Genomic DNA, 9,050 nt, shown 5'->3' with positions numbered 1-9,050 from the left:
AGACTCACCTATGTCACCAGGCTTGGGGCAATTAGGTCTCAGCCCCCTGGCCAACGAAATGAGATATACGTTGTATGATTGAACTGGTATGATTGTTTTTAACTATTGGATTTTTAGATTGTAATTTTAAATTTAATTAGATTTGCGTTGTACTGTATTGTTATATTATATGCTGTTAGCCGCCACAAGTCCTCGGAGAAGGGTGGCATACAAATCTAATTAATAAATAAAATATATAAATACCATTACCATTGTTAACTAAATTCTAATTGATCTTTAGGTTAGGCTCCACCCTGATCCAAGCCATTCATGGCTTGACCTCTCTCAGCTCCAAATCTCAGTAAGGTAAGGGACTGTCTCCTCTTCAACTTTCCCCATTTTCCTATCCCCCCCTCCCAGTCCTGCCTTTTGGCTGCTCTCATTTCTTTCACAGACTTTCAATATAATGTATACAGTTTTCTTTTTCAATTAAGCCCCTCCTAAGGGTAAATGAAATGGTATATTGCTCAGTATTTTTTTTAAACCCAGTAATTTCACATTCTTCATCTCATTACTATGATTTGTTTAACATATTCAAGACATGGTATGCTTTCAGCTGAGCTTCTAAGGTAACTGCCACACAGTTAGAGTTGGCAACAATTTCAGTAATGGTAGTCATAATGTAGAATTACAGCTGATTGCCATACCTTGGGCACATCACTATTGATTACAGAAGACTATTTTTAGCTGAGATTTGAAAGAACACCAAGGACCCCTCACATTACTATTGGTTGTTCACATAGGGTGGTAAGGCATGCTTTCTTTTTGTTGCTGAATAGGCCATAGTGGATTAATTCACATGCTAAGCCAAAGACTGTAGCTTATATATTATGCCAAGCAAACATCAGCCATTTTAATTATAATATCCTTAAAATCCATTCAGGGATGGGCTTCAGATGTTTTAGCAATGGGTTTGCTGCCTCGTTGCTGGGTGGGCGCGGCCATGGTGGGCATGGCTTAGTCTGCCACCTACACCATTGTTGTACATACTCTTGATCAGTTGGAGGATGATGAAGATATTGAGGACTCAGATTCAGATAGTGTTTATGAAGTAGTGGGGGGGGGGGGGGTTACAGGTAGTAGAACAGGTGGGAGGCCAGCCACAGGATGGGGCTATGAGTTCAGGATCTAGCGAGGGAGAATCAGATGCACGCTGGGTTAATCCTAAATTCAGAAGAATTCAGAAACGTAGAGAGCAAAGGTCTGGAAGAAGATATTAAGGAGAGGAATGGGTTAAATATTGTAGTGAGGTAATTGGCACGTCAGGGGGCTAGTGGAGAAGAAGGGTGGAGTTTCAATGTTGCCGTAAAGAAATATGGAGGGGTTTTTTCGCCACGCTAAAGTAAGCCAAGGTATTTTGTATTGTATTTAGTCCGAGTGGCTGTTTTTATAGCTATGTAGTTAGGAAATAAATCTTGTCTAAGTTAAGCAGGAAAAAGAATGTGAGGAATGCAGCTAGAAGAGAGATAACGGACCGATTGATGTTGGAAATGTGTTGAAGTACAAGAGAGCAGAGAAATAAAAGGAATTGCTTTATTCAGGAAATGATGCATTTAATGAGAGTTATTTGTAATTACTAAACTTCTACCAGAAACCAGAACAACCATGGTGAGAGAGGGGACATTTTTCACCCTCCTCAGGCTCCGGAGGCTTTTCTCAAGGGTCCAGGAGGGCAAGAACAACCTCCCCTGGGGTCCAGAGGCCATCTGGAGGCTGGAAACAGGCCATTTCTGGACTTCCAGAACCTACAGTAGACTCATTCCAGACCCTCTACATGGCCCTGCACTTACTTGGAATGAACGGACCGTGTGGAGACCCCTGGGAGGGGTTGGGATGGGGTGGGCATGGCCTCTATAGATGGTAATACTGACATATATTCGGCAATTCACAAAACACTAATTTACATAACCAGGCATTGGCATATCCCTAGGCATGATAGTATCAGCATCTCTGAAAAGTTCTTCCATTAGTTTATCTTGTCATCAGAACAAGTAGGCAACAATTTCTGGAGAACCAAACTCATCCTCGGTTGAGCTTCCATTCATTCAACTTAGACACGTTTTTTTCTGTTCTGCTTCAAAATTGCATGCTGTGTTTCCTTGAATGATAGAGTCCTGTGTCGGCTAGTCTATTGCACTCGTGCCCAAAGTGGCACATGAGGCCATGTTGTTTGGCAGGCGTGGCCTTGCCTGTTTGTCTTCCAGGTTTCTAGTGCACATGTGCCTGCTACAATCAGCTGTCCTTTGCGTGCATGGCAGTGCCCAATACCGATGTGTGAATGTGCACCAGTGAGCTGATTGTCAGGTGTGCAGGCACGCCAGAACCCAGAAGTTCAGCTTTTCCGCAGCGTGATCACTTTGTGTGAACGGCAGTGCCGAAAACTGGCCTGTACATGCACACTGGCCAGCTGATAGTCAGACACATATGTGCACTGCAGCCTGAAAGTTCGGCTTTTCCGGAGCAGTCCTGATGAGTGAGTGTGTGCAACATTTCCACTCAATATTTTCGACACTTGGTGCTGAAAATATTTGCCATCACTGATATAGTCTATTTGGGCTGGAACACTCCAATTGGTTTGAGTGCTCAGAAGTTCATTGGCTACTTGTAAAGGATTTAGATGCAGTCCTGACAAAGGAGAGACAAAACTGTGACTCAGCCTTGGGGAAAATAGAAAACATGTGAAATTCTCTAAAGAGGTCCTGCTTTGACTCTTTGGTTCTTAAAAAGGAGCAGTGAAACTTCTGAATAGACTTTCATAATTCGGTTAATATCCTCTACAACAGTGTTTCCCAACCTTGGCAACTTGAAGATACTGTATTTGGACTTCAACTCCCAGAATTCCCCAGCCAGCGAATGCTGGCTGGGGAATTCTGGGAGTTGAAGTCCAGATATCTTCAAGTTGCCAAGGTTGGGAAACACTGCTCTACAACATATAAAGTAGGATTCCGACAATCCATGAGGATTCCGACAATTTCCACTTGGCGTGAAAATTCTTGACCTGGTCACCTCTCATTTCTATAAAAAATGAAGATCTTTCAATTGAGACAGTGCTTATAGATTTGGGCACCCCTAGAAACATTTGAATGTTTATCTAAGTGCCTCATTTATCAATCAGAATTGGGATTGCCAGCTCAGTCATTAAGCAAAGGAATTGCTAAGTAAAGCCACTGACTGCTAATTATTCCACTTTGCTTTACAGAGTTCAAAAGGCCATAAATGCAAAGATTGGTCACAAATTTACTTTTTAAATCACCACTATAACTGCAATCCATGGTTAAATGAATCAGTCACTAAGCAAAGGCTACCTGTATATGTTCTTTTATCAGCACTAATGAAATAGCATAGTGTTCAAAATGCTGGCTTAGAATAGAGAGGATTACCAGCTCAAACAGGGCAGAAACTTTTGGCTTTGCTTTAAATCTCAATTTTTATTTTATTGAATAGATTTTCTTGAAAAACAAAATGGCATAGGGCTGCAGCTTAGTGATTTATATTTGTCTGCCCGCTTGACCACCTACAAAATAAAGGTAAAACGATGTGCTAAAATAAGCTGGAGGTTGTAATGGGACTAGACCTCATCAATTTGCCTTTTGGCACCCCTATCATGGGAGATATTTTCTGCAGGCTCACCCATAATACATCTTTAGTATTCCAAATGCGCTCTGAGTGTCCCCCTAAGACAAGGGGTTATTATATGCACCCGTGCTTCTTAGGAGGGGCCTCACATTTGTTTCCCCATCTAATATTACCATCAGCAATTATATGCAGATTGTTAAAATTGACTCAAGACCGATATCTAACTAACACAAGACTAAGATCTTTCTTAGTTATAAAAATGTACAGTCTGACAGCTGCATCCCAGGTGGTCATGACAGAGAAAATTACTCACAGAAGTCATGTCAGCATTTCTGGAAAGAAATCTACCATACAGGAAAGACTTATAAATGATCTCCCTTGCTACAGTACGTCCTTTATAAATGCTTACGGGGGCGGGGTGGGGGGGATGGGACTCAAAAGGGTTGAGTATATTTAGAGCTGAAGCTCTGTGGTTAAAGCGTTAGGAGCGAGTTGCCTCCCAGAAAGCAATCCAAAATAATTCATGTGTTAATGGACACCAGAACACTTGTTAAAATAAAGTTTGGCAGAGTATACATGCTGCAAGAACTGTATGTGGAAGGGTGCATCTTGAATCAATTCTTAGTTATAATAAGTGGTCCTACCATGTGACATGCTACGAAGGGACCTAATCAGGGGTGGTTTCCTCCTGGTTCGGACCAACTTGCCCGAATCGTTAACGACCTGCTGGGGACGTGACAATTGCATCACGGATCCAGTTCAGTTGGTGCCATTCTGTGGGTGCCACCATCTTTTCTTGGGAATTTTTGGTGAATATCTATCTATCTATCTATCTATCTATCTATCTATCTATCTATCTATCTATCTATCTATCTATCTATTGGATTTGTATGCCGCCCCTCTCCGAAGACTCGGGCGGCTAACAGCAATAATAAGACAGCATATAATAATAATCCAATACTAAAAACAATTAAAAACCCATTATAATAAAAACCAAACAGACATACCATGCATAAAATTGTAACGGCCTAGGTGGAAAGAGTATCTCAGTTCCCCCATGCCTGGCGGCAGAGGTGGGTTTTAAGTAGCTTACGAAAGGCAAGGAGGGTGGGGGCAATTCTAATCTCTGGGGGGAGTTGGTTCCAGAGGGCCGGGGCCACCACAGAGAAGGCTCTGCCCCTGGGTCCCGACCTTTATTTTCCCGTGTTTGGATGGCTTCTCCTCTTCCGCTGCTTGAAAAAGAGTCCGCCCGCCTGCCCACGGGTTAATACCGACCTTTATTTCCTTGCCCAAAGCACAGCTGATCAGCTTCTCAGCTGTGTTTTGGGCTGAATCCTGCTATTTAGCATGTGTGAAAGCGAAATTGCATGAGGGCATGCACAAGCACGAGCAAGTAAAATGTCATGATGCGAACCTGTGGCAAAGGTAAGTGGAACCCACCCCAAGACCTAATTAAATAGAATCGTGACTAATTTAAAACATTCATTTGCTTTCCTTGCTAACTTTGTTAGATAATTATTATTTTTATTTCACAAGGGAACTGGACTGAAGATAGGGCCTCAGTTCATAGCTAATGCAAAGTTACAATAAGGGTAACTTCAGTTCTACAGTTGTTAAACTGATCCTACGTAGCTTCTGCTCCGGCAATCTCACACTACTCACAAGAGCCTACAAAACCTTTGCCAGACCCATCCTTGAATACAGCTCATCTGTCTGGAACCCATACCACATCTCGGACATCAACACCCTTGAAAACGTCCAAAGATATTTCACCAGAAGAGCCCTTCACTCCTCCACTCGAAACAGAATACCCCACGAAAATAGACTAACAATCCTGGGTCTAGAAAGCTTAGAACTACGGCGCCTAAAACACGATTTAAGTATTGCCCACAAGATCATATGCTGCAACGTCCTACCAGTCAATGACTACTTCAGATTCAACCGCAACAACACAAGAGCACGCAACAGATTCAAACTTAATATTAACCGCTCCAAACTTGACTGTAAAAAATATGACTTTAACAATTGAGTTGTCGAAGCGTGGAACTCATTACTGGACTCAATAGTGTCAACCCCTAACCCCCAACATTTCTCCCTTAGACTATCCATGATTGACCTCTCCAGATTCCTAAGAGGTCAGTAAGGGGCATACATAAGTGCACTAGTGTGCCTTTCGTCCCGTCCAATTGTCTTTCCTTTATCTCATATATCATATATATTTTCTTCCTTTCATATATCTTCTCTATTTTTACATATTATCTTTATATATATTACTTCATGTCTATTCTCTTCCATATGTATTGTGTATTGGACAAATGAATAAATAAAAATAAAAATAAAGTTTGCTCGAAGTAATCCATGATTCCAGAAATTGTGCAGCAAAGTGTAGTTTGTGGCTTAATATAACATGGAACATGATGTTTATATTTATGCTATTAGTTTGATATTTATGATATCAAACCCTTTTTACCAATAATGTTGTCCCCCACTTATGATCACTATAATTTCTTTTACAATTATTGTTCTTCCTTTTGGCATTCACTTCAGTTGAACAGCAGATTGTGGTCTGATCCCTGTACCTGGAAACAGGCTAAATGAACAGAGCATCTTGCTGCAGATGAATAAAGTTTTGCAAGTATAATTTGTCTGCTTTATAATTGGTTCCCTTTTATGTTCGTGCTACCAGTGGTCTTCCCAGAAATCTTTCTCCTATTATCCAGCTGCAGGGAAAATAGCAAGGCATCTCACCAGATGTACAGGAAGGAGTGGGCAGCTGCACAAAGGAATAATGTGGCCTGCACACTTTCCTTAATAAACATGGAACTGGGGACTATGTGCTTCCTAAATAAATTTTTCAACAATGGGATCGGGCATGAAGGAATTAAGAGGAAGTAGAAAGGTCATCTGACCGCACTGTACATTTTTTAGGCATTATTTCAATTGCCAAGCGTTGGGGTGAAGTGCAGGTCTAGGAGCTTATGGTTGCAACATATTCTGTGAATTTGCATATATGACTCCCACTTTAGTTCAACGTTTTGCATCAGATGCTGCTATTTTTATGATTAGTTGCACAATCAACCAGATGTTTAGACTGGATTTGTCATTTTTATCACTTTTTGGGTCCCTCCCAAAGACTTGGGATACGCAGATGTTCTTACTAATATTAGTTCTTCCTTTTAAAAGGTATCATTATGCACTGAATTTGATCCCTGTGTCTTAGCAAACTCAAAGGAAATGTGTTACCAAATTCTGAATTGTACTTCTGAATTTGCAGAAGGTTAAAGGTTCTATGTTTTCTAGATTAGGATAAAAATAAACATTATGTAAAGAAAGGGACTGTAGTGTTCTGTAATCTGAATCCTGATTGATTTAATATTTTATTCAGCTATACACCTGTAACTTATCGATGTTTCTTTTGCAAAAACACCAGCAAAATGCTCTACTGTTTTAAATAGTAAAACCCATTTACATCCATGAGTGAGCACGAAGACACCTTGGCTTTCCTTCTCAAATGAGCTCTAGTTCAGGATAAATGTGCACAAATAAAGTTCGCAGAAGCTGGCAAGAACTCAATATAATCCACAGGGTCAGCCTTATCATTAATCAGACTAAGGCAACCACTGGGGTTTTTAAAAGATAGCAAATTCTCATTTAATTTGGGCTTTTGGGATCCCTGTTTCAAGTGCCTAGTTAACTTGACTGGCAAAAATTTGAGTGGAGAGGTGACGTCTTTTGCTTTGCCTCGCCAGGTCACATGGATAATCCATCCAGTCTCAAACTCACTATTTGGGGGTCAGTAAATGAGAGAAGATTCTTAACAGATTAACAGAGTTGTTTTATTTTCCACCTCTCTTCTGATGTGACACGAATATGTTAAAACTGGAATAAACAAAGACTCAAAGATGGCAGGCAGGCAAGTAGATACTGTAGATAGATACTAGATGGATAGGTAGATATTATGTCTTCTGCCTCTTTTATCTCTAGCCTGTTCATGTTTCTCTCTCTTTCTCTCTGCTATGGAGGGTTTTTGATCCATATTCATACTTAACTGGAATTTTTTTAAATGTTTGCTGATGATTAATAAATAAACATCAATAAGTATTTGCTACCTGAATTGAGTAGCACATGCACTTACTTTGATTAAAACAAAATACAACCCAAAAATCAAAATGCCAACAGAGAAAGGACAATTCAAATGTCTGCAGGAAGCTTTTCTGAAAGAGGGGTGCAGCAATAGGAGAGGCATGTTTCTATGGTTCCTAGAGAGAGGTACTTTCTGAGCAAGTAGTGTTCAGAGCAGTGGTGGGTTGCTCCCGATTTGGCCCGGTTCTTAAAACTGGCAGCGTCAGCAGCGGGAGGCTCCGCCCACCCACCCGGAATTCTCCTGTGCATGCAGAACCCACTACTGATTCAGAGAGACTTATTGACAGGCAGATGTTATTGAGAATGCAGTCCTGCAAATCCACAGAACCTGAATCAAGCAGGACCTTGAAAGTGACAGGCAAGTAAACCTTAATCCATACAGCTCCTGAAGTAGTAGCAACATATATAGAGCTTATTGGGCAATACTGACACCCCTCCACGCACACACACACATATATACATTGACTTCTCTTACAAAACTAATCAAATCACTGTGATTGCTGCTTTGACTATTGAAAGGGCACGGTATAAAGTAAATAAATGAAGAAACTAATTTAATTCACAATTTTTGAATCTGAAACGTTTTTGCTGTCCAGTGTTCATTTCTTTTCTAGGTCTTTTCTGTTTCAAGATATAGCAAATGGCTAGTATCAGTCATACCAGGATGCCATGAATCAAAGCTTACCCTTTACCAGGGGTGAAATGTTCCTGGTTCACTCGTTTCTGTGAATAATGGGAGAGTGCAAGGTTCCACCGACCTGCCTGGATACCGCCACTTGGGTTCTTTTACCCTCTGTGCATGCGCTCCCTTTGCGACCGGCTCTCCAAAGACACAAGCAAATCAGAAGCATTTCACACCTGCCCTCTACCTAAAATAATATTCCATCTTTTCTCCAATACTATTTAAAAGTTGCTTCTTTGCATGCTGTCAAAATAGCAAAGCCTGGCTTAATTGAATATACATCCCAACGCTTTCAATATACTTGCTGTAATTGTGACTAATGAGTTTTGGTATTGAAAACTTACAAGTGCTTGACTTGACTCCAGGGATAACCCAGTTGGAAATGAATCCTGTTGAAGAAATACCGTTCCAGATTTCAACACCTTCCTCCTTGTTGGTCATGATGGTGAACTGATGATCTCTCTGGACTGTGTAAAAAGAAAAAGAAAACACACTACTGTTTTACACACACACACCACTTAGGGTAGAAAGGGAAAATGGGAATACTCATGCCAATTTCACTTAGGTTCAATATTTCACTGTTTCATTAACATGAATTCCAGCTTTTCAG

The sequence above is a fragment of the Erythrolamprus reginae genome, chromosome 3, assembly GCF_031021105.1.
Source record: "Erythrolamprus reginae isolate rEryReg1 chromosome 3, rEryReg1.hap1, whole genome shotgun sequence".
In the NCBI taxonomy this organism is placed as follows: Eukaryota; Metazoa; Chordata; class Lepidosauria; order Squamata; family Dipsadidae; genus Erythrolamprus; species Erythrolamprus reginae.
This window is presented reverse-complemented; position numbering follows the sequence as displayed.